The 26,387-nt window shown below is 32.5% G+C and overlaps 1 long non-coding RNA gene across 2 annotated transcripts; it reads left to right on the top strand.

Annotated features, from left to right (window-relative positions):
* Nucleotides 1–13,518: 13,518 nt before the first annotated feature.
* Nucleotides 13,519–25,896, top strand: LOC143049056 (uncharacterized). 2 transcript variants are annotated; one of them, XR_012970028.1, is made up of 3 exons: nt 13,519–13,661; nt 23,181–23,402; nt 25,115–25,896. It is a non-coding gene; the product is annotated as an uncharacterized LOC143049056 (long non-coding RNA). The 2 variants fall into 2 exon arrangements; XR_012970027.1 differs by having other exon boundaries at nt 23,178–23,402.
* Nucleotides 25,897–26,387: the final 491 nt, after the last annotated feature.

Genomic DNA, 26,387 nt, shown 5'->3' with positions numbered 1-26,387 from the left:
ATCGGGGCCTTTTATAGCTGATTATGCCGTATGGGCTTTGCTCATTGTTTAAGGCCGAACGGTGACCTATAGTTGTTAATGTCTGTGTCATTTTGGTCTCTTGTGGATAGTTGTCTCGTTGGCAATCATACCACATTGTCTTTTTTTATACATTCAGTAAACCATTACATTTTATACGAACAGATCCATTACATTAACGCAAGGTATCATAACATTAACACACAGTATAGTATTACATTCAGGCTCAGTATAAAATTACATTTACGAATGGTATACCGTTACATGAATGCACAGTACCATTACATTTACGCACAGTATTACAAATATATTTATGCACAGTACCATTACATTTAAACACAGTATAATTACAAGTATGCACAACACAATTCCATTGTCACACAATACCATTACATTTGAACACAGTTCCATTGCATTTCTGCACACTACCATAACTTTTCAACAAGTTAACATTACATATACACACATTATATTATAACATAAACGCACAGCTACCATTGCATTTTAACACAATACCATAACATTAACCCCCAGTATACCATAACATTGACCCACAGTATACCCACAGTATACCATAACATTAACCCACAGTATACCATTACATTAACCCACAGTATACCATTACATTAACCCACACTATACCATAACATTAACCTACAGTATACCATTACATTAACCCACAGTATACCATTACATTAACCCACAGTATACCATTACATTAACCCACAGTATACCATAACATTAACCCACAGTATACCATTACATAAACCCACAGTATACCATTACATTAACCCACAGTATACCATTACATTAACCCACAGTATACCATAACATTAACCCACAGTATACCATTACATTTACGCACAGTACCATGACATTTACAAACGATACATGATTCTATTTGAACACAGTTCCATGAAATTAATGCACGGAACCATTTCATTTACACACTACACATCATTACATGTATGCACAGTACACACCATTACATGTATCCACAGTACCATTACATTTACACACTACACATCATTACATGTATGCACAGTACCATTACATTTACACACTACACATCATTACTTGTATGCACAGTACTATAACATTTACACACTACACATCATTACATGTATGCACAGTACTATTACATTTACGCACAGTATAACATGACATTCACAGACAGTATAGCATTACATTTACGCAAAGTGTCGTTACATTTACTCACAGTGCCATTACATTTACAAACGATACAATTATATTTACACACAGTACAATTATATTTACACCAGGTACCATTCCATGTATCCACAGTACCATTACATTTACACATAGTACAATTACATGTGTGTGTGTGTGCTTTTATTATACAGATAAACACAAGTAAAAGGGGAATTATATTGGTGAATATGGTTAAGATGTATCAACACTTGTTTAATTATTGCGGAAATATCCCTACTTTAACGATGTTTTACAACACATATTCGCTTTATATCCTTACTTTCTAATTCAGTAGAGGGTCAACAACTTGTGTCATACTGTTCTCGAAGTTAATAAAGTCGCTTTACTATTCCTGATATATTAGAACTAATATGCTATAGCTTCAAACCACTTTGAGATATTCCATTACCACTGTAACTAAATTGCTTAATTAATCAGTGGTTTTGGTATTGTGACAAGTTATAAAAAGGTATTGTATTCTACTCTTTTATCTATTCTTACGTTCTCGGAATCAATTGTCATGACAAAAACCAGTATTTGTTAGGTCGAAAGATGTCACTGGCAGCATTGGTTTTATTCAATGCAAAACTTTAAAATTCTGACATATTCCTTACTGGGTCACTGCGATAAGCATATGCATGCAGCATTTAGCAGTCACAACAAAGGCTGATCGGCTTGAAATCAGAATAAGGTTTCTGGGTAGGGTGCTATGATTTCTTTCAGATTGTTACGTTCAAAGCAAAGTTCTTAATCAAAACTAAAATAAATTCTGTTGGAAATAAAAAAAAACTGTACATTTTCTTTCGGATACATTATAATTGCATTCTGGTTTGTGACGTCCTCATTTCACAAAAAGCAAGAAAAACAATCTAGGAATAATACCCTCAACAGCAAACTGCAGAGTTCTCGAACAGTGGTGGTCCGAGGTTTTGACCAAATTTATGTGAAGCACGCGGTGTAAATTTTTGTACTTCTCAGCAAAAATAATATTGAGAACCTTCAGATTTTCCAGGTGAAAAATGATTTCGAGAACTCTGGGAAATATTTAAATTGTTGAAAATTGTTTGAAATAAACGGAACAGACTCCTTAATATTCAAATTCCAGTAGACTTTCACAACTTCCAGATTTAAACCCTGTGACTAAAACAAATACAGGGAAACTAAGCATGCATGCCTTTTTCTTTCTACTTCAAATCGCGAGAATCCATAACACTGCTTATTTCTGAGTCAACGAAGAATTTGGTAATAAACAAAGTCCCTATTTAAATACATATATAAGGATAGTTTCCAGATATATTATAAAGAATAAATCTTTTTCTAGTGATGAAGCATCTCAAATATTCGAAATACCAAAAACATTTAAGATAGAATTATTTTTTAGTCAACTCTATTTACTGAAATATCTAATTAGAAAGTTAATGTACCTTTATAATGAGGAGAAAATATGCAAGTCTATAACGTTTAAATTGTTAAAAGGCTTCCTTTGTCCGAAACCACTCCGACTTTATTAAAAAATAGTAGGAAGAAGACTGATTGAACTATTTGTACTAAGAACATATTTGTGGATGTTTTCTAAAGAGATGACTATCTGTACTAAGAACATATTTGTGGATGTTTTCTAAAGAGATGACTATCTGCCCTGCCACTCCACTGTGATTTATTGTTTTATTTCACATATAAACATTTTCAATAAAAAAAAAATGAACAATCTAATAAAAATATAGATCTCTGATTTCGTTATACTACATGTATAGATAAATGAACAAATATATAAACAAAGAGTTTATTTTCTCTCTCCATTATATATAAATAATGCAATTTTCTAGAACGGTTATTTACAAAAACAAATTAAGCCGCTCTTCTCTGATATTGTGGTCAAGCAGATGACAAATACAAATATTTTGTCTCCTGATTTTCCACAAACCTTTAGTGTGAAATTTTGAAAAAGAAAAATTTGATTGATAACGTCGATTTTTTTTTTAACTTAGACAAAAACCTATATACACCCCCTTTTTTTGTTAACGTTAAATGGTTGCTCCCATACACTTTAACCTATATACACCCCCTTTTTTTGTTAAAGTTAAAAGGTTGCTCCCATACACGTTAATTTAAGTATACTATGACGAAAACATTTATAAAATTTAGACTATATATATATATATATATATATATTTTATTACATCTTGTGATCAATTTTATTTGGCAATCGCAAATGGCAGTCAGCAGGGTTAAAGAACATCAGTTGTTCGACCTGTTAGTCAAATGAGTTTTGTTTAAATATACTTTTTCACTTTTTTGGTCTTTTGGAAAATGTTGTTTATGCTGTTTTTAGACCCTTCTACAACGAAATTTGTTTTACATGTATTCGTATAAAAATTGCGGTTTTTATCCAACGCAATCATAGGTTTGAACGTAGTTTTCAATTTAGACTCGTATATATATATATGACTCGTATATATCTCATATATATAACTCGTCTAAACATCAACCCAATAATGTTAGATCTGTAAATTTGCTTTCGCAAATTTTTGGTTCTTCCCTCGCCGGGATTCGAACCCATGCTACTGTGATATCGTGACACCAAATCGCCTGCACTGCAGCCGTCCCGCTTTTTTTTTTTTTTATCTTTATTAACCGTCCCGCTAGACCACACGACCACCTGGGCTCTCAAAAAAAGAGCTTTCGCTGGCCGTGTGTTACCTTTCCTCGTCAGTTTTAATCTAGCGGCGTACTACAGTACATGATATATAAGGCATGAAGATGTTATTGTGTACAGATCAGCTAAATTATCTATAGTAAAGGATCCTACAAATTAATGTAATATACAGACACAGAAAATAATTATATTTATAAGTACGTCTGAGTCAGTGACAACTCTACAACAGATGTATCCATCGGATCGCCATCAATGATGGTGATACATGGCTGTGTACATAATGTATATACAACTCGTCTAAACATCAACCCAACAATGTTAGATCTGTAAATTTGCTTTCTCAAATTTTTGGTTCTTCCCTCGCCGGGATTCGAACCCATGCTACTGTGATATCGTGACACCAAATCGCCTGCACTGCAGCCGTCCCGCTAGACCACACGACCACCTGGGCTCTCAAAAAAAAAGAGCTTTCGCTGGCCGTGTGTTACCTTTCCTCGTCAGTTTTAATCTAGCGGCGTACTACAGTACATGATATATAAGGCATGAAGATGTTATTGTGTACAGATCAGCTAAATTATCTATAGTAAAGGATCCTACAAATTAATGTAATATACAGTCACAGAAAATAATTATATTTATAAGTACGTCTGAGTCAGTGACAACTCTACAACAGATGTATCCATCGGGTCGCCATCAATGATGGTGATACATGGCTGTGTACATAATGTATATACAACTCATCTAAACATCAACCCAACAATGTTAGATCTGTAAATTTGCTTTCGCAAATTTTTGGTTCTTCCCTCGCCGGGATTCGAACCCATGCTTCTGTGATATCGTGACACCAAATCGCCTGCACTGCAGCCGTCCCGCTAAGACCACACGACCACCTGGGCTCTCAAAAAAAGAGCTTTCGCTGGCCGTGTGTTACCTTTCCTCGTCAGTTTTAATCTAGCGGCGTACTACAGTACATGATATATAAGGCATGAAGATGTTATTGTGTACAGATCAGCTAAATTATCTATAGTAAAGGATCCTACAAATTAATGTAATATACAGTCACAGAAAATAATTATATTTATAAGTACGTCGGAGTCAGTGACAACTCTACAACAGATGTATCCATCGGATCGCCATCAATGATGGTGATACATGGCTGTGTACATAATGTATATACAACTCGTCTAAACATCAACCCAACAATGTTAGATCTGTAAATTTGCTTTCGCAAATTTTTGGTTCTTCCCTCGCCGGGATTCGAACCCATGCTACTGTGATATCGTGACACCACACACACACATAAATATATATAAACGATTATTTGCCCTTGAAAATACCAAATCTCAGTATCACGTGAGTTGGGATGTCATTGTGATGTCACAACCATGTTGAAATTAAAAGGTTTGGCATTTTTACATACGCAACTTGATACGATCCCCAGTTTTACTCATAATGATAATGATAATATTTTAACACGATTAATTGCCATTTTTCTTGAAAGATATAGACGTTGCAGCAACATTCCTTTTTAAGGCTAAGCGCTTAATACTGATACCAATATCTCAAAATGTGTCTTTTTATGACAGTACGCAAATATGTAAATTTGTGTTAGCTAATAGAAAACCGTGTGTCTTGATTTTTTGCACAATCAAGTTATTATGTTGGGTCTTTTATAGTTTATATACAGACATTGTTTGCTCATTGGCGAAGGCCATACAGTGTCTTATATTGTCCACCTTCTCCTCGGTTGGTCTCCCTAACAGCCTTGTATATATATATATAAGATTTGGTGTCACGATATCACAGTAGCATGGGTTCGAATCCCGGCGAGGGAAGAACCAAAAATTTGCGAAAGCAAATTTACAGATCTAACATTGTTGGGTTGATGTTTAGACGAGTTGTATAAACATTATGTACACAGCCATGTATCACCATCATTGGTGGCGATCCGATGGATACATCTGTTGTAGAGTTGTCACTGACTCAGACGTACTTATATATATATATATATATATATATATAGGAAAATTCCTTGAACGTAAATGCAATCTAACTAATATTCATATCCATTTAACTCGAGTTAATATTTTTAGAGTAGAAAATACTTGCTAGAACAATAAAGATTAGAGAAATATTAACTAATTTGTAAAAAAAAAATAAGCATACAGAAATGAAAGAGCAACTGGTAATATAATTAAATTATAAATCTCTGATTTGAGTTTGTTATACTCATATGTAGCATAACGAAATCAGAGATCTATATTTTAATTATATTAGACCACCTGGCAGACTCTTTTACGTGGAAACAAAAATAAGGACTTATCATCTTTCTTATTTTATTATGATCTGTTATTAAAATCTTCTAGGAAGGAAATTACAAATTTGTCTACAATATTCAACTTTTGTAACTTTATGTATGTCAGGCATATATTAATACAATCTATATTAATAGATTTCAATCCCTACATTAGAGGTCAATACACTTACAGGTAAAATACATGTACATAATAACAGAAGTGACTAAGACACTCAATATATATGCATTTCTAAATATAGGCTCTCTATATCAGAAATTCACGCATGACTGGCAAAAATTTGGACGAAACTGTTACCAACATGAATTGTATGCATGCACGTTTTGTCAAATTGTTTTTTTTTTTTTTCATTTATATTTCCTTCTCGGAAGGTGAAAAAAATGTAAGTGCATACATTTACGTAACACCGGAAAAAAGGAATGTAGATTGAGTACCTCGGACGACATGAAACGAAGGTTCATTGAACTATACATGTGAGACGTGCAGTTGACATAATTTAGTCAGAAAAGATAGAAAAATATATGTATAGCCATTTCTTCTACGTAGAAGTAGGATTATTAACATCAAGTAAAGCAGACTGCGCGTAGCTACGTTTACGTCAAAACGCCGGGGCGTACACTTGAATTTTTACATAAAAAAATATTTTAATCTAAATAAAAAGAACTGATTAAAAGCACTCAAGCCTTGTAATTCTTTCTTCAATGGCTTGTAATTGCGAATAAAAGTGACAAAATTTACTTTTCAACCAAATGGTATCATATTATATACAGGGGAGGGGGGGGGTCCAGGATTTTGGAAAGGGGGCGAAGTAAATTATAAAAAATTTTTGGGACCTTTTTTAGGCTAAAAACATAAAATAAGTGTACAATGAACTTCTCACACGGTTCCTAAAGTTGGGCATGTATATTTCATAGTTGCTGGAAAGTGTAAGGGTCGGACATTTTTGATGCCGTATTCTCCCCATTAAATGTCTATCATAAAATGATTGGATAGATCGAAAGCGGCGTTTTGCATTTGCGCCGATCTGCATTTCATTTGTGCCGATTTTTTCTTTCATTTGAGCTGATTTTCGTTTTCATTTGCGCCGATTTTTTACAGGTAAATTTAAATGTGGTATGAGTGCAAATGAGACAACTCTCCATCCAAGTACACTATATTCACATACTTTAAAATCAAGAAGTAACAACCTTAGATAAAAGTACTCTGGTTTATACTAAAATGACGAATTGAAAATCTATTTACAGCATTCAAATCCATAAAAACGGAATACATTAAAATCATAAATCTGTTCTTGCTGAGTATTTATAGGCAACACATCTTTATATTCCTTTCTTGTGATTTCGTCTCTTCTATATGTGTTGTAATTGTCAATAACGAAGTCCATCTTTTCTTTGTCTGGCTTACGTACTTATGTGTATGGCCGTCGATGGTTAAAGAATTGACTCCTCGGCTCGTTGCAGTGTGCAATATGTCCATCAATTTACAGCAAAGTTCAGAACAATATGAATCAAAATTAACTAAAACCTATGTTTATAATCAGATTTTACCAATATACCTTCACGGTATAGTACATGTACAAGTATTCTCTTACCTGTAAATCCAATTAGGAGCAAATATAAAATAGGCGCAAATGAAAAAATGAAATCGGCGCAAATGAAAGAATGAAAATTTAAAAAATCGGCGCAAATGTCATACGCCCATCGAAAGCTATGTACTAATAATATATTTGATGTGGGAGTTGTCAGTAAAAAATAGACATGGACAATTCTCGTTTGTTTAATTTGTATAACTTCACTTTTTTTTTGTTGTAAACAAGATATACGCCGGGCTATCGATGAAATTTACAAAACGACAAACACGAGTTAAAGACAAACAAACCATTTTTGTTCAAATGTTTGGTTGAAATGTTTCAGCCAACAAGGGAAGTGAGGGTTCCAAATTAACCAAAGTCTACGAATGAGTCTGAAAGGACAACGAATTTATGAATGACGGTCGACAAATGGAGACATAATGGTCGCACCCAGCAGGCAGGTTGCAGCCGGGCCTTGAAAAAGTATTCAATACATCAGTTCAGCGAAACAAATATTCCAGTCAGATATGGGATTCACATGCAAACCCCGGCACCAAAAAATAACACCCGTTTATTATTCATCATGTTCATTTTATGCTAAATAATTAGGTCTTTCCACCTTTCCGTGTGGAAAGACCTATTGATTTTGTTCTGATTATTTTTTTTTTCTTCCGCCTAATTTTTTTCTTGCGGTGTAAAAATGTTTCAAAAGATGTCGCTTAGTTTTTTTGTATATGATATCATACAGTCTATACGCTTTTGAAACTAACCCTGTTTAACCGAACACTTTTCTTTGTAAGAGTTATCTCCCCAAACACTGTTTTTCTTGTTATCAGATCTCCTCCGCAACCGTAAAAGAAAGCGACAAATTTATTTTTCCAAATTGCTCGTTATATCCTCAGGATGTTACATTTTATTTTGACCGAAGCTTTACGAAGACTCCATATGAGAGTTATTTCCCCTTTTATATTGAAATAATTGAAATAAATTTGTAACTGGAAAACCATAAGTGATAGAGGCCTAGGGTCTTTTGATTTGAGGCCCTTGGTCAAAAAGTATGAAAATGAGTCAAGGTCAAAGGTCAAGGTCATGTTCAAATTTTTGATTTTGGCTTGTTATCTCTTATTTTCAGAAATCATACAAGATATCGACAAAATATTTTCAGACAATTGTTAGTTGCGACATGTCGTAACATGTAAATTTTACTTAAAAGGGTACGTAACATTTAATGCTAGTTTTGCCCCCTTTTATATCTAATATTAGTTGTATGGTAATATAACTCATTAACAATATAAAGTAGAGGCCTAGAGTCTTTTGATTTGAGGTCCTTGGCTGATGACCTTGAAATTGAGCTCAAGGTCATATGTAAATTTAACGTTTTAGATTTTGACCTTTGCTTTTTCCTCTTGTATATACATGATAAAGCCATGGGATTTTTGGCAAAAGGTTGTGCACAAGCAATGTGACCTTGAAAAATCCAACCGGAAGTGACCTTTTGTAAACCGGAAGTAGCCATTTTTTGTACTAATTTAATGTAAAAGTATATAGAACCATCTATTTTTGGAATCAGTGTGAAGTAAACTATCAAAAAATACCTAAAGTATCATCTTTTAAACCGGAAGTAAAAAATGATCTCCTTATTTATATCTTTTTGTATAGAAACCATACATTTTTGGAATCAGCGTTCAATAAGCTGTCATTTGATGCTAAAATTGACATTAAAACCAAATTTTAATATTTTCATATAAAAAAGATCCTTACTGGTGGGAAGACCATCAATGGTTCTCTGAACAATTGGTTTTTAATTATGTGTGAAATTTTTGGTTTCTAATAGCAAATGAGTGGACAAACTTATTGTTTACAATCCAGATATATATGACCAGAATTTTTGATTAAGACAAAAATATGGGTAATCATTGTCACAATTTAAAAAAAAAAAAAGTCCGAGCAAGGGGGGGAGGGGGTTACGCCCTCTACGCCCCCCTCTGGATCCGCCACTGAATTATACATTTGTTCTGTCAATGTCTGATTCTACTCTCTTTCCTTCTGTTTAAAGCTATTCCTTATCTGCTGAGATTCGATATATGGTTTGCATTTTGGTTGAGTCTGTGACATAGCGATCCTAAATTTCGTCGTAGGCGTCAATATTTAGTTCAGTTTGTGAGTAAGTTTTCGTGAAATTTTACGAAAGTTTGATAGAAATTCTTTATGATCAAAAGAGTATCCGGAGCATAGTGATGAGATATATACAAATATATCATGCTTACAAGGGTTTTTTTGTCAAACACACCGGTTCAGAGGTTAAAAAGTAGGCAAGGGTCTTTTTTTTTTTTTTTTTAAACCTTTTTACCTTTTAACCGGTATTTTTTGCAAATAACCCTTGTTAGCATGATGTATCTGTTTAATTCCTCTGAATGCTCTTTGGTTAATTTTCTCCATCTGCCATGAGATTTGCTAGCAAATAGAGTAGAAGTCACAAATGGAATTCTCTAATGACAAATACACCAGCGAGAAAAGAAAATCTCAATATATAGATTTTTTTAAAGTCCATTTCTCTCATCAAGTGAAAATACAGCATTTTTACATAACACCGAATTATAAAATTCTTTTTGCAGTTAACAAGTAGTTTCAGTCGGGTTAAAGTTTGTTACACGTCAGTTACTTTGTCAAACCTTCATCGAATTTAAAGAAATTTAATCAGAAGCGTTTTATGATTTTATGCATGAAGCAAAATTTTGACGACTCGAGTCCCCCTCCCCTTTATGGGGAAAAAATGTTTGATTATATAATGAATCAATAAAGCACTTAATCTGGACATTGCTCTTTTCTGTAATCAGTAGAATTTGGAGTTGCTAATGTTCTTTTCTGTAAATGATAAATTTATTTTATTCTTTAATTTTCTTAATTTTTCTATTTAGTTTAGTTTAAACATATTTATTTATAGTGGATTGGGAAACAAGTTTTGCAACTTATATTAATCCCTTTCCACTTTGCGGGTGCGAGTGCTGCCTTGTAGCGGCCTTAGCCTACTTTTTTTCGAAATCTACAAGGGTGTCTTTAACGTGCAAGAGATATGGCTCTATCTTAACACGGGTCAGCCATTTATCATCCCCTTCCGATGGACTATCATCGTTTCCTCAAGACCATACTCGCAGATGGTGTCAAGGGAGAGCCGAAAATTGAGTTAGTCCGACACACTAGCCACTACACCACGGATCTCAATTTTTCTATGTGAAATTTAGTACAAATATTTCTCTGATTTGTCATCAATTCTTGAAAATGAACATATAAAGTCTAAGATAAAAGAGATAAAGAGTAAACTTGAACTATAAGAAAATAAAAACTTTGGATTCAGTGAGATTGACTTTAAAATTACCCCTGGTGAACTCCAAAAAGCCCTGAGGCAATTAAAATCTGGGAAAAGTCCAGGTATAGACACTATTACAAATGAAATGTTAAAAGTTTCACAGAGCAATGCAAGATTGCTTACTAAAACTTTTTAATGCCATTCTTCTATCTGGCATTTATCCCAGTAAATGGTCTGAGAGCTACATTACTCCTATATTCAAATCTGATAACCCACAGAACCCTGAAAATTACAGAGGTATTGCCATCAATAATAGTCTTGGCAAACTTTTCAATACCATTTTGTATAACAGACTTGATAAGTTTTTATCTGATAATAATATCATAAATAAAACTCAAATTGGTTTTTCTAAGAAAGCTCGCACTTTGGATCACATTTTTGTACTAAAATGTCTCATAGAAAAATATGTTAAAAGAGGCAAAGGTAAATTATATGTATGTTTTGTAGATTTTCGCAAAGCCTTTGACAAGGTTATTCATATTGGTATATTGTACAAGTTATTACAACATACAAATAATGGTATTTTTTATAACATATTGAAATCTATGTAAATAGTAATGACAAAGTATGTGTTAAAGTAGAAGAAAAAATAACTGATTTTTTTAGATATAATGTTGGTGTACGACAAGGTGACATTTTGAGTCCCACATTGTTTAAACTGTTTATTAATGATTTGCCAGATATATTATCGAAATTTAATTTAAATAATGAAAAGATACCATGTCTACTTTATGCTGATGATCTTGTATTAATATCGGACTCAAAAGAAGGGCTTCAGAAGAGACTTGATACTTTGTGCACATTCTGCAAAGATTGGTGTATGGAAATAAATGTGAAGAAAACCAAGATTATTATATTCAATAGGAGTGGTAGACTCCTTAACGAAGATTTTAATGTAGGAAATAATTCTATTGAATGTGTTAAACAATACAAATATCTTGGCATAGTCGACCAAAATACTGGAAACTTTAATGAAGCCAGAAAACAATTATTCCAAAAAGGTCAAAAGGCCAGTTTTAAACTTTATAAAGATTTGAAATCATCAAATCCTCCTATAAAAACTCTTTTGCATTTATTTGATCACTTTATACAGCCAATTGTAACTTATGGTTGTGAAAATTGGGGTGTTATTAACATTACTCCTAAAAGGAAAAATTTATCCCTTTATGACATATTTAAAGATTGGGAGTTTGAAAAGCTAAATTTAAAGTTGTAAGTATTTTATTGGTGTTACAAAGAAGTGCACAAATGTAGCAGTCCTGTCGGAATTGGGTAGATATCCTCTTTATATAAATTTGCTAACACATGTTTATGTATTGGCATAGACCAGAGAATTCTCCATCTGATTTATTAAAAAGTGCCTATGCTGAGTAAAAAATGATTGAGAGTAAAGCTCAAACTAGCTCCAATAATTCATGGCTCTCTAATATCATTTTCTACAGTGAAAAATTGGGTATTGACCTAAATATATGTAAAAATTTAGGCAAAAATAAATTAAAAAATTTACTGAAAAAACAGCTCAAATTAAATTTTCAAAATGATTGGGAGAAAATGCGAGATTTTTATTTACAGAATCAAGGCAAATTGGACACTTATTTTTCATTCAAAAGGTCATTTTACTACGAAAATTATTTAGATTTAAAGCACCCACAAAACATTTGTTAACAAAATACAGACTCAGCAATCACTGTTTAAGAATAGAAACTGGTAGACATGAACGAATTACCAATGTATGTGGTAAATATGCAATATTACCTCGACATGAGAGGATATGTTTATATTGTAACTCAAATTGTATTGAAAATGAAATGCACTTTCTACTGGAATGCCCTCTTTACAATAACCTCAGAAGAGATGTGACTGATTATATAAAAAAAATACCCCAGTTTAGATAGTTCAAACAGAAAAGATCTTTTTTCATGGATTATGTTTTTTTTTATCTATTTTATGTGCATACCTCGATAAAGGTTTGCAACTTAGAAAATCAGAAAATTAATTAGTTTACTTAAATACTCTAAAAGATATCAAAATTATCTCCCCTTGACCACTGATTCTTTCCTCATGCATTTGAATTATTATTTTGTGTTACTCTGTAATGTTTGTGTCTTGATGTAATTAATGTTATGCTCTTTGTGGGCCCTTTAAATTGTATTGTATTGTATTGTATTGTATTGTATTGTATTGTATTGTATTGTATTGTATTGTATTTGTATTTCCCCATTTTCCCAATTATTCAGTTTATATTTTAGCACTCCATTATTCTCTATTCTCTATCATATTTGTCCATTTCTGTCCCCCTTTTTTGTCATTTAAATAAATGTACTATTAACTAGTCGGTAAACCCCTTAAGGCCTCCCTTTCACGATTCACTGAACCACTTGCATTCTGATTTTTTATTGGCCACTTTTCGGCGGGGTTTTCTATAGTTCAAATTTTTCAACTCTTGCGGATGAATCTATTTTGCTATAACACGTTACACTGAATAGCTGTTCACACATTTGTTTTGAACGTTTCGTCTAAAAGGTAGGGTTTTATTCTTTATTTATAAATAACATATGGCCTAGATTTGTTACGCAGTATAAATATCAAATTTAAATGTTACCAGAGACATATACATGTTTCTGATGTTACACTGGATCAGAAATTTCCAAATGTCAATTTTAGTTTGTTGTCTGTCGAAAACTTGTTGTAATCACTTTCTTAAAAATACATTTATGAATAAAGATAAAAGAGAAGATATCCTCATTCAATATGATAAAAGAGAAGATATCCTCATTCAATATGCATAATGTTATTGTAATTAGTCTGTGGTTCAACCAAAGTGGATTTCTCGATTCGAGTAGACCGGTAAGCACGTGTGAATCGATTTGAAATAACATGCCATAGAAAAGAAAATTGTTTTATCTGATTTAATTTACCCTTAATGTGAATTTTTGTAGTACACAGTTTCGTATTATTATTGCAATGTCTTAAAACGGTGAATGGGGAATAGAAATATGGACGGTTACTACAGGGCTTTTCCCATAAGGCTGTGTTTATATCTGATACTTCCTGTAAAGAGAGTGCCACTCTTAACACATAAGAGCCCTTGCTAAAACTCTGAGAGAGGTACATAAGTAGTCTTGTTTCAAGGCAAAATTTCTGTCCCCAATCCAATATACTGATATTATGGATTCATTTTCCAGTGGCAGTTCTTATTTCCCGGACCATCAGGGGTGAATCCATCCATTAAAAAAAAAGGGGGGCAGGTTCCCAAGCCAGGATAAAGGAGTGTGTTCCAACTTTATGTCCCCATTCAAATGCGTCAAAACAAAAGGGGGTTCCAACCCCCGAAACCTAACCCCACCCTTCTTTTGGATCCGCCACCTTTCCAGACCCATCTTGTATTTGTTGTTGACCTTTTTTCATTCTGAATTCTGAACATTCTACATGGATGAAATATTTGCCACTGGATGTTAAGCATTACCACCAACAATCAATCAATCATTAATTTTCTTAAATCAATGTTAAGTTTGATACTTGTAGAGTGTTTGCAGAAAATAATGTGAAGCGTGTGTAGTTAAAATGCCTCTTTTATCTTTTATGATAATTCCAAAGTTGAAAACAAACACTAAACATTCAACGTAGTCCTAGTCCCAGATTACTCAGATATCTGACAGATTTATTTTTACGGATGGCTCACAGCTAGGCACTTGTCTCAGAATTTTTTCCCCCTATATACCTTAAGATAACATATTAAGGTTTAGGACTTTTTTTTCTGAGACAAGTGCCTGTGGAATGGCTTTAAATATTTCTGGATGCAGTACTTTTATTAAAGAACGATCACCATGATGGGCTCTGAGCATTTTTTTTTATCATGGCAATCAAATTATAATTTTTTTATGTGTTAAAACAAGAAGGTTAACAGTTCTGAGACATCTTACACTGTATGCTTAACAATTTATGTTTTGTTTCTTGCTTAATTGCATGAAATATTTGCCATTGGATTTAAAGTAAACAATTTATTAAAATATTTGATATTTTTCGGGTCAAAGCTCGATCTGTAACCCGTCCCTCCCAACATTAAAATTAATTGTATCTTACTATTCAAATCCTTATTAAACTGAAATGTTTATGGTTTGTGAGTATTTTTAAAACTCTTCAGTTTTTTGTTTTTTTTTTTATTGATGAAAACAGTCATGCGTTTGAACTTTGCTTGTTGGAGTTCCTGTCAATATAATACTTACATGCTCCTGTAGACTGTGTTAAAAAATTTGTACATGTCATGATTGTTTGTGATAATATGCATGAAATATTTGCCACTGGATGTGAATAAAAAAAAAAAACATACCCTTTGGCTTAGAATTTAAGTACATGAAGTATAAGATACCAGAGGGACAGTCAAACTCATAAATTGAAAATAAACTGACAATGTCATGGCTCAAAATAAAAAAGACAAACAGACAAACAATAGTACACATGACCCTCATAAAAAACTAAAGAATATGCAACACGAACCCCACCAAAAACTCGAGGTGATCTCAGGTGCTCCAGAAGAGAAGTTACCACCTCTAAACAAATATATTATACTAGTTCAGTGATAATGGACATCATACTAAACTCCAAATTATACACAAGAAACCAAAATTAAAAATAATACAATACTAACAAAGGCCAGAGGCTCCTGAATTAGGACAGGCGCAAAAATGCGGCAGGGTTAAACATGTTTATTATATATATTATATTTTTTTATATAGATAAGGCAGCAACCATTTGATTTTCTGGGGGGGGGGCTATGGTTTTTTTTGGAAAAAAAAGTTTGTTTCCAGTTTTTGGAGAAAAAAATAATTTGTTTTTGATTCTGAGAAAAAAAAATTGTTTGTTTCACCCTCAGCTGCCACTATATGTAATGCTAAAATTGAAAGAAAAAAATTGTTTTCGACTTGTCGCGAAAAAAATAGATTGTTTTTCGCCGCAGGCGAAAAAAAAATTTGTCCAGAAAAAAAAAACCATAGCCCCCCCAGAAAATCAAATGGTTGCTGCCTAAGGCTGTTAATGAGTTTTCTTGTTTGAATTGTTTTACATTGTTACATCTTCTTTTTTATAATTATGAAATCTCAACCCTACCCCTATACCTCTAGTCAATGTACAAAAGTAAACGCATAACAATACACACTCTTAATCGTCATGTATCTTAAGTTTGTGATTAGGTCAGTATATGGGGAACCACTTGTGGTAAGTCAAAAATATTTGGTATGCAATCATATTAGCATTAGTAAATCTCATTACCATGGAGAGAATTTGATCCCTCATTTATGGTTTATTGACTGAAATTTTGCTTAGTCTAGATGTATAAGATTGTGGTTAAGTTTGTTTAAACAGAACTTCTTATAAGTCAATGGTATTTGGTTTAGTCTAAACATATTTATTTATAGTGGATTTGGAAACAAGTTTTGCAACTTATATTAATCCCTTTCCACTTTGCGGGTGCGAGTGCTGCCTTGTAGCGGCCTTAGCCTGCTCTTTTTCGAAATCTACAAGGGTGTCTTTAACATGCAAGAGATATGGCTCTCTCTTAACACGGGTCAGCCATTTATCGTCCCCTTCCGACGGACTATCATTGTGTCCTCAAGACCATACTCATAAATGGTGTCAAGGGAGAGCCGAAAATTCAGTCCCGTCTGAAATTTTCATCCCAGACGGGAATCGAAACAGGAACCCTTGTGTTAGTAGTCCGATGCACTAACCACTACACCGCGGCTCTCTGTTGTATTAGCATTGGCACATCACATTTTCATGGAGATTGTTTAGCCATGTACCTTCAGTCATGGGTCATTGGGATTTTATTTTTGCAAAACTTATACATGTTAAAAGTTTTGCTATTTTAATTTCAACATATGCATTATCAAAATAACCAAAAAGCGAGACATATCTCTGTGATTACAGTTTATTCATATACTGTATGCCAAGGATCTGGAAATTTTTTCACCTAATTTCTGTCATTTTGAGATAAATTAAAAGTTGGTGCCCTTTTTCAAAAAAAGATGGTCAAAATCACATATTTGTTGCATCGCAATTACTTCAAAAATTTTCCTACCATTTTCACAATCATTCAAGAGCAATTAAGGGAAGGCAACAGTTTAAAAATGAAATGATTTTAATGACTCAAATGATAAAATGCTCAGACTTTTCTTTTGATTTTGAAAACAAAATTAAAACCAGATGTTTTGCGAACTACTAAAATGAGCAGTTCCGTTTTGTTTATCAAATTCACAGGAAATCATTGGCTTTTTAATTTTTTACCTTTAATAGTGTTTGAATAATAATGAAAATAGTTGCACTTGATTTATTTAGCATGAAATCATTTTGAATTTACGAATTAGTGTCTTATCTGTGGAAGAGAATTTCGACATGCATATTACATAGTAAACAAAGCATGTATGTGTGTTAGTAGTGACAAAATACTTTTTTCTACATAAAGTGAATCATTTTAGTTTTCTTTTAAATTTTAAATCAGAATTGACAACTGTCTCTGCTGAAAAATGATTAAATAATGAAGATAGTTGATATGGAATTCTAATTTCTTTATAATAGTATATAGTTCTGATCTGGTTGTGGGCGCATTGCATTTGCATCAATTTTTGAAAAATCCTATTTTGCACCAATTTTTGAAAAATCTATCTTTCATTTGCACCACAAGGTTATGTTTGATTTGCGCCAAAAAATAAAAACTTCATTTGCTCTATTTCACAGGTAATATATAACGAAATGGCTATTTATCCATTGCTCAATTGTGAATAAGATTTGCTTTCTATAGTATTTCTCCTGGAGTAATGGAGTGAGTTTGAACTAATTTCTAATACAAAACTGAGGTCTAGAATTATAGTGTTCACATGTTTGGGGGGGCAAGATGGACTTGTGAATTCATAGACTAACGGAGGCAAAAAGTCTATTTTTTTATGGTCACACATACATGTATACGTTATAATATATTAAAAAAAATGGAGACAAGTTGTTTATTAGGAGTACAAATAAAATAAATAAATTTGAGTTCAATATTTTTATCATTTTCACATACATGCATTATTCATTCATTGAGTTGTTACTCAAAGAGACATTTCTTTAAATCTCCATATATGTTACAATTCTTTTGTCCAAATAACCATGTTACATGCAGAGAAAGTTCTTCTAATTTGCATTACTTGTATGGTTTTCTGATGACTGATTTCTGAGGAATCATGTTTTATTTTGCAAACAAGTGTCTTTTTTTATTAAAAGACTCTATTCAAAGAATCTTTATATCATACTATTTACCTGTAACATTGGCCCAAATGAAAGGTATTTTTTTTGGCACAAATGACATATGGTTTTTGGTGCAAATGAAATGCCAATTGGCACAAAGGCAAACATCGTTCTGAGCTTGTGATCACTAGCCCATATTTCCCTGAGTTCTATATTTGGTATGTGGGTACCTTGCAAGGTCCTCATGCCTGTCAGACAGTTTTCAGTTGACCTTGGCCTCATTTCATGGATCAGTGAACAAAGTTAAGTTTTGGTGGTCAAGTCCATATCTCAGATACTATAAGAAATAGTATATTCGGTGTATAGAAGGACTGTAAGGTGTGCATGTCCAACTGGCAGGTGTCATCTGACCTTGACCTCATTTTCATGGTTCAGTGGTTACAGTTAAGTTTTTGTGTTTTGGTCTGTTTTTTATGTCCCACATACGATAGTAGAGGGGCATTATGATTTCTGGTCTGTTGCTACGTTCGTGTGTCTGTCCGTTCGGGTTAAAGTTTTTGGTCAAGGTAGTTTTTGATGAAGCTGAAGTACAATCAACTTGAAACTTAGTACACTTGTTGCTTATGATATGATCTTTCTAATTTGAAAGCCAAATTAGACTTTTGACCCCAATTTCATGGTCCACTGAACATAGAAAATGAAAGGGGGAGTTTCAGGTTAAAAGTTTTTGGTCAAGGTAGTTTTTGATGAAGCTGAATTCCAATCAAATTGAAACTTAGTACACTTGTTGCTTATGATATGATCTTTCTAATTTTAAAGCCAAATCAGACTTGTGACCCCAATTTCACGGTTCACTAAACATAGAAAATGAAAGTGGGAGTTTCAGGTTAAAGTTTTTGGTCAAGGTAGTTTTTGATGAAATTGAAGTCCAATCAACTTGAAACTTAGTACATATGTTCCCTATAGTATAATCTTTTTAATTTTAATGCCAAATTAGATTATTACCCAATTTTTACAGTCCATGGAACATGGAAAAGGATAGTGCAAGTGGGGCATCCGTGTACTTTGGACACATTCTTGTCTTATACTGTATGAAATAGGTCTACTATATTTGGTGTATGGAATGATTGTAAGGTGTACATGTCTAGCTGGCGGGTGTCATCTGACCTTGACCTCATTTTCATGGCTCATTGGTCAATGTTAAGCTTTTGTGTTTTGGTCTGTTTTTCTTAAACTATAGCCTAAGCAAAATGTCAACTATTTTTGTTGTATGGAAGAATTGTTAGCTGCACATGCCTGCCTGGCTTGGTTCTTTTGACCTTGACCTCATTTTCATGGTTCATTGGTCAATGTTTAATTTTCTTGGTTAATGTTTATGTGACAGTTGTAATAACGCTTTATATTTAGGACTATCAACATAATACAATGATTAGTAAAGAAGGCGAGACATTTCAGCGTGTGCATTCTTGTTAATACATGTATTGGTATTGTCATATAATAAAGCCATGTGGATTATATTAATTTAAAGAGGCAAGGTTTTCTCGGCTTTCAAAATCTTTGTTTGAACCTTTTGCCCTGGAACTTATTAACTATTTGGAAAACAAAAGGACCTGGAGTGCTGTTATATTTAATCAAAATCATTGTCCTATACAAGCTATTTACAAAGTTGAATTCTTTGATTCACAGTGTTTTTTCATATCTTCTAACAAATTGGAAATTGTACCTACCCCTTATTTTAAGTGTGGATTTTTTCGAGCCTTCGATTTTACTAAAAACAAGCAAGACATACATGTAGCGATCCTATACATTCCATCATCAGCAGCGTCCACACATATTCACTCTATGGTTAAAGTTTTAAAATTTTTAAAAACTTTCTTAAACTATCCTGGATTTGTACCAAATTTGGGACAGAAGCTTGTTAATGATCATTAGATAGTATCCAGAAGTAAATTTTGTAAAAAAAAAAATCATTTTTTTCCTGTATTTAATTTATAAATGGACATAGTTTTTCTGCCAGGATACCATACATTCAGTCTGTGGTATTTATAAAAAATTTTAATAACTTTTTTATACTATGCTGGATTTGCACCAAACTTGGAAAGAAGCTTGTTTATGATCAAAAACTAGCATCTAGAAGGAAATTTTGTTGAAATTTTGAACCTGTTTATCCATATTTTACTTATAAATGGAGTTAGTTTTTCTTCCGGTTAATATTACATATACAGTCTGCAGTTAAATTTTTTAAAACATTTATTAAATTCATAAACTATCCTGGATTTTTACCAAACTTGGACAGAAGCTTCTTACAATCAAAAGATAGTATTGAGAGGAATATTTGATTGATTTTTTCCCCCTCATTTTTGTTGAGCCTTAACAATTGACAGTAAAAGAAGGCGACACTGGGTTCTACTGAACCCTTACGAATTTTAAGTATTCGTATTGCTATCTTATAAAGTCAAACTGATGGAATACTACAACCAATTGCAATGTGACAATGACTGAATTTAGTATTGTGAACCCTGTATAGAGACAAAGTTTAGGTGTGATAATGACCAGTTTAGATAGCAAATCCAAAATACACCCGACGTTTGGTGGTGCGCTTTACAGATATGGAACGTACAGATAAGTAATAGGTCCAGGTGACAAATACTATTGGTTTCCATATCAGATTTGACTTGAACTTGTAAATTATTGATATAATCAATTATATGGAAAACAAAAGGGCATGTTATGGTGTAACTTTAAATCAACATCATTGTGCAATATAAGTTATATTTAAAGTTGAATTCTTTGATTTGTGGTTTTTATACGCCCGTCAAAATTTTGACGGGACGTATTATGGTATACAAATGTCCGGTGTCCGTCCGTCTGTCTGTCCGTCCGTCCGTCTGTCTGTCCGTCCGTCTGTCTGTCCGGCGTAAACATGTCGCACCGTAACTTGAGAACGACTTATCCAAATTTCATGAAACTTAACATAGTTGTTACTTATGATGGTCAAATGATCTGTATACTTTTTGGTGAAAATAAGATTAAAACTTTTCGAGTTATGGCACTTTGTAACTAACACAGGGGTGTGTTTTTTTTCACATGTCGCACCGTATCTCAAAAACGATTCTTGATTATGGCTTAAAACTTTAAACACTTCTTAGTTATATTAATCTTAATATCTGTATACTTTTTGGTGATGATTCAAAATTTCATTTTTGAGTTATTGAGTATTTTGTAAAAAAGGGGGAGGGTTTTTTTTACATGTCGCACCATATCTCAAAAACGATTTATGATTATTGCTTAAAACTTTACACAAGTCTTTGTTATATTAATCTGAAGATCTGTATACTTTTTGGTGATGATTCAAAATTTCATTTTTGAGTTATTGAGTATTTTGTAAAAAAGGGGGAGGGTTTTTTTTTACATGTTGTGCCGTATCTCAAAAACAATTTATGATTATTGCTTAAAACTTTACACACTTCTTTGTTATATTAATCTAAAGATCTGTATACTTTTTGGTGATGATTCAAAACGTTATTTTGGAGTTATTGAGTATTTTGTTAAATAGGGGAGGTTTTTTTTTTACATGTTGCGCTGTATCTCAAAAATAATTTATGATTATTGCTTAAAACTTTACACACTTCTTTGTTATATTAATCTAAAGATCTGTATACTTTTTGGTTTTGATTCAAAATTTTATTTTAGTGATATTTAGTTTTTTGTAAAAAAAAAAACAGGGTTGGGGGTTTCACATGTCCCGCCGTGTCTCAAAAACAGTATATGGTTATTGCTTAAAACTTTCTCAGAAACTATTTATGATTATTGCATAAAACTTCCACACAAGACGTCGGGCGTATCATGCGCTCATGGCGCAGCTGTTTATTACCCTGTGTCTGCAAACAAATGGGACCCTGTTATTGTAGTATTGTAGATTTGATTCCAATACGAAATTTTAAGGCGTATTACCCCTGGAAATCAGGCGTAAACCAGACATAAGTGGTAGTTACGTGACTAGATCCAGGCGTAAGGGAGCAGGAAACGTAAATTTGTAGTCCTTACAGGCGTAGAAAAAAGCAGTAAACCTGGCGTAAATTAAAATAAATTTTCTTACGGGCGTAAATCTGTTGGTACGGCGTAAATAGAAATACCCATAATGCTTTGTTTAAAGGATCATGGGATTTTTCAAAATTTGGCTCTTTGGTTTTAGTTTGCAAGAGTATTACAGACTAGGGGAATGGTCCCCACCATATTACAGACTAGGGGAATAGCTCTGGTAGCATGGATGGAGGCGATCACATACGGACACATAAAAACACATCAGCTTCCATTTCTACATTTTAATCAGACAAAGAATGACGTCACAAACATAAATACAAGATACTGACAAAAGGGGAACAACTCTCTCTTACAAACAGAAACATAATCTGACCATCACATACTGATATATAACAAGAGTTAGACTTGTGGCAGCTTTATATATTCAGGGATAATTAGCTTGTTTTGTGATTTCTGGAAGAATTTGAAATTGGAAATACTGAATCAAATAAATTAATGAAAATTGTGAAATAAAAGGAAAGTAGTAATACATGGTAAATAATAATAATGTGTTATAATAATATTTATTAAGTTTGATGTTCTATTCAGAAATTTTGAAATCCCAAAACCTTTGTCCATGGATAATAACATTAAAATCTTTTACTTTCAGTTCAAAAGACAATAATTTTCAAAAACAACCGAGTTAAAATGCTACTTTTATTTCAAAAAATATTTAATTGTCATATTAATGTAGTTTTTCTATGTATGCATTATATCTTAAATCATTTCTTTTAGTAGATCAACCACTGAAAGAACTAATATGTAAAAACTGCTAGCTGATGCACTGCTGTTTTGAAAGACTCCTGACAAGCTGTATGGATAATGGTAGCTAGTGTATTGCTTTTTAGAGAGGCAACTTACAAGCTGTAATGGATGCATGGTAGATGATTTGCTACATCATGTTTAATAAAGAACTTTTGAGACTTATATCCTGGAACTTCATATACTTTAAGAAAAATGGTAAAAAAAGGATGTAACATTGATATTATGATTATGAAGAAAATATTTCATTTATATCTTAACATTTTCTACTGTTTCTACTTTAATCGTTTTCTTCATGGAGGCATATTTTATTTTTGAAAAGAAAAAAAAGAAGATTTACTTCTTTGAAGAAATTTATTCTTTATTTTACTGCTAGAGGTTGTGTATATAAAAAAAGATGTGCTATTGAGACAATTCTCAATAAGAGATCAAATGACACAAAAAGTAACATCTATAGGTCAGCATACGGCCTTCAACAATGAGCAAAGCCCATAGTAAATTAGAAGTTTAGCACATGTCATCATAAATTCACATTAACATTTTGGAAATATGCAGATTATATTCAATCAACAACTTCTGGGATAGTTCTTTTGAAGGGTAAAGATGGGGAGAAATATGAATTGAAGTCCATTTGTAATGATAGATTGTTCACAACTATTCATACCTGTCAACTGACCCGGATTCTGCGGGTGTGACCCGAGATTTTCATAATTCTGAGGGTTCACCCAGATCACCCGCCGGGTCATTGAAATAACCCGGAAATTCCGAAAATGACCCGATTTCACCCGTATTTCTTAGCCTTGAGATTGATTTTCATAAGTAATATTCCTTTGAAATACTGGCAAATTCCTAATTCTTCCATGAACATGCAGTTCATCTAGCTATGTAAACTGTCAAATTAAGTGACCCATTAAGTGCATGGCTTCACTTGACAGCTTTGGTGTCAAACACACTGTTGATTAACACCAATTACCTTAGCTTTAAGTCGTAAATAAATTGCCCTGTTGTTTTACAAAGATATTTCAACTAAGAGTTACTTCCCCTTATTTGTCACCATTCAAAATTATTCCTTATATTTACGTTTTATGGGTGAAAAAGATTAAATCATAATAATATGAAATTCAAATACATATTGAAAAATAACTTTTCATTATTTTTATACCTTTATACAATTTAAAAAAAAAAGTTGAAAATTATTTTTTACATTTATACTTCCTTTAACTGTATTACTATATTTTATCATAGTCTAATTTCCTTCTGAAAAGATTGTTCATACATGTAATACCTCTACATGGTATGATGAAAGGCTAGTAATCTCATTTTAAAATTAAATTTGAAAAATAAATTTTTGATGATGACAAAAGGTAAAGGACATAAGACTGTGATACACAAGTTTATAAAAATCTTTAAAAGTGTAATGAAATAATAATAAATAAGGTTTAGAATAACATAACCAAGTGAACATGCATTGATGTTTTGGTATCTTTGATATACATTATAAGAAAATGTACCATAAATACTGAAATTCAGCTCGAAAAAGTTTGTACGCGTTATGACCTGAGATTTGATTCTTCAATGCAGGTCATGACCTGCATTTTCATCGTCACAGGTTGACAGGTATGACTATTAAATTATTCACTTTTTTAATATTCAGACTTTCTCATGAATTTTTGCATTATTTGGATGATCTGCATTTTAAGTGCAGATACGATTGTTTCATTTAGATCTAGTTACAATTATTTTCCTCTGAGTCTGTATGAGCATCATATATCTTTTGTCAAGAATATATATGATGCTCATACAGTGACTATAGTGCAAAGTTTGGGGATATTTTAAAGACATTTCACATCTTTAAACCTAGTTTGATTGATCAAAATTATATCCTCTAATGGTTTTTAAATGTTTTTCAGACTCAACTAGTGAATTCAAAGAGAATACACAGTAAATATCAAAATAACACAGAAAATGATGTGGTAGTACTACTTGTAGCTGAAGGTAAATGAAGACTTCAAAGAAAGTTTCTCCATGGTAAGTTATATTATATGTTACAATCATCTTTTTTACATCCAATAGACAACTTTTGAGTTTGATGCATTTCCATCAAAAACTTTGGTTTCAATGAACATATTTCGTGCATTTAGGGGCATCGTCACTTCTGTTCCAGTGTTGGAGCAATCGGTTGGAAAACAATGATGCTATTTTGCACGAATTATTTGGCAAATTGAATTCTTATAATTGACAATCAGCACTGCTGTCATTAGCGAATCATGATCAAGTACCTACCGAAAAACATTATTTCTAGTTTATCCTGCACAATGATGATCGCTAAGACGCTTGATGCAATTTATTGGTGCAGGGATACAGGCAATCCCCTCTATCTGGTAAATAATGTCATAGAGGCATAATTGACGAGTTTTTTCCCGGAGTGATGGACAAACTCAAAAGTGGTCTATTAACTTGTTTGAACAGATAGAAGTTTTAAGGTCTATTAAAGTAAAGGTCAACATAACAATGAATGATAAAACTTATGCTAATGGTCAAATTGGATTTTCCAGGTCAAAGTCAAAAGTCAAGGTCAATGTTGCATCTTTTGTAGAATGATTATAAAAATACTTATGTGCAGGGTCAAAGTAGATTGGCCTAATTTCAGAATGCCACATTGTCATTAGAGCAAGCACAGGTTAAAGGTCAATTGTATCTTAAATCCATTAAATGTTAATGTTAAATGACTTTTTAAACTTGCTTCAATTAAAAATAATTATTGATCTTTAGTTCTCAACAAATAAGAGAAATTAATGGTTTGAATAAAGAAATAAAATGTTCTCCCCACTTTAGGTTAAAATAATGATATAAAGATATTAATGGCCACTCATTCCTATTTTAAACTATTAACTATATGTTACTGAATACTTTAAAAGATTCAATTTAACTGCATGTACATTTTTTTTCAAAGCCTAAAATGTTCCCAACATTTCTTAAAAGATATATCCACTTTTGCAATTTAAAAAAAAAATTAAGTGGTTTTAAAATATCTTTCGGTGGACGGTAAACTATGCAGTCCAAAATTTAAACTTGTGTTTCTTGAAATAAGCATAGTTTTAACATTAAGACGAATTATTAGAAATGTTATTGATTTAAAGGATTATAATTATTCTTCCTCTCCTGTCAGTAAAAATATAAAGA

The sequence above is a fragment of the Mytilus galloprovincialis genome, chromosome 10 (genome assembly GCF_965363235.1).
Source record: "Mytilus galloprovincialis chromosome 10, xbMytGall1.hap1.1, whole genome shotgun sequence".
NCBI lineage: Eukaryota > Metazoa > Mollusca > Bivalvia > Mytilida > Mytilidae > Mytilus > Mytilus galloprovincialis.
This window is presented reverse-complemented; position numbering and strand designations above follow the sequence as displayed.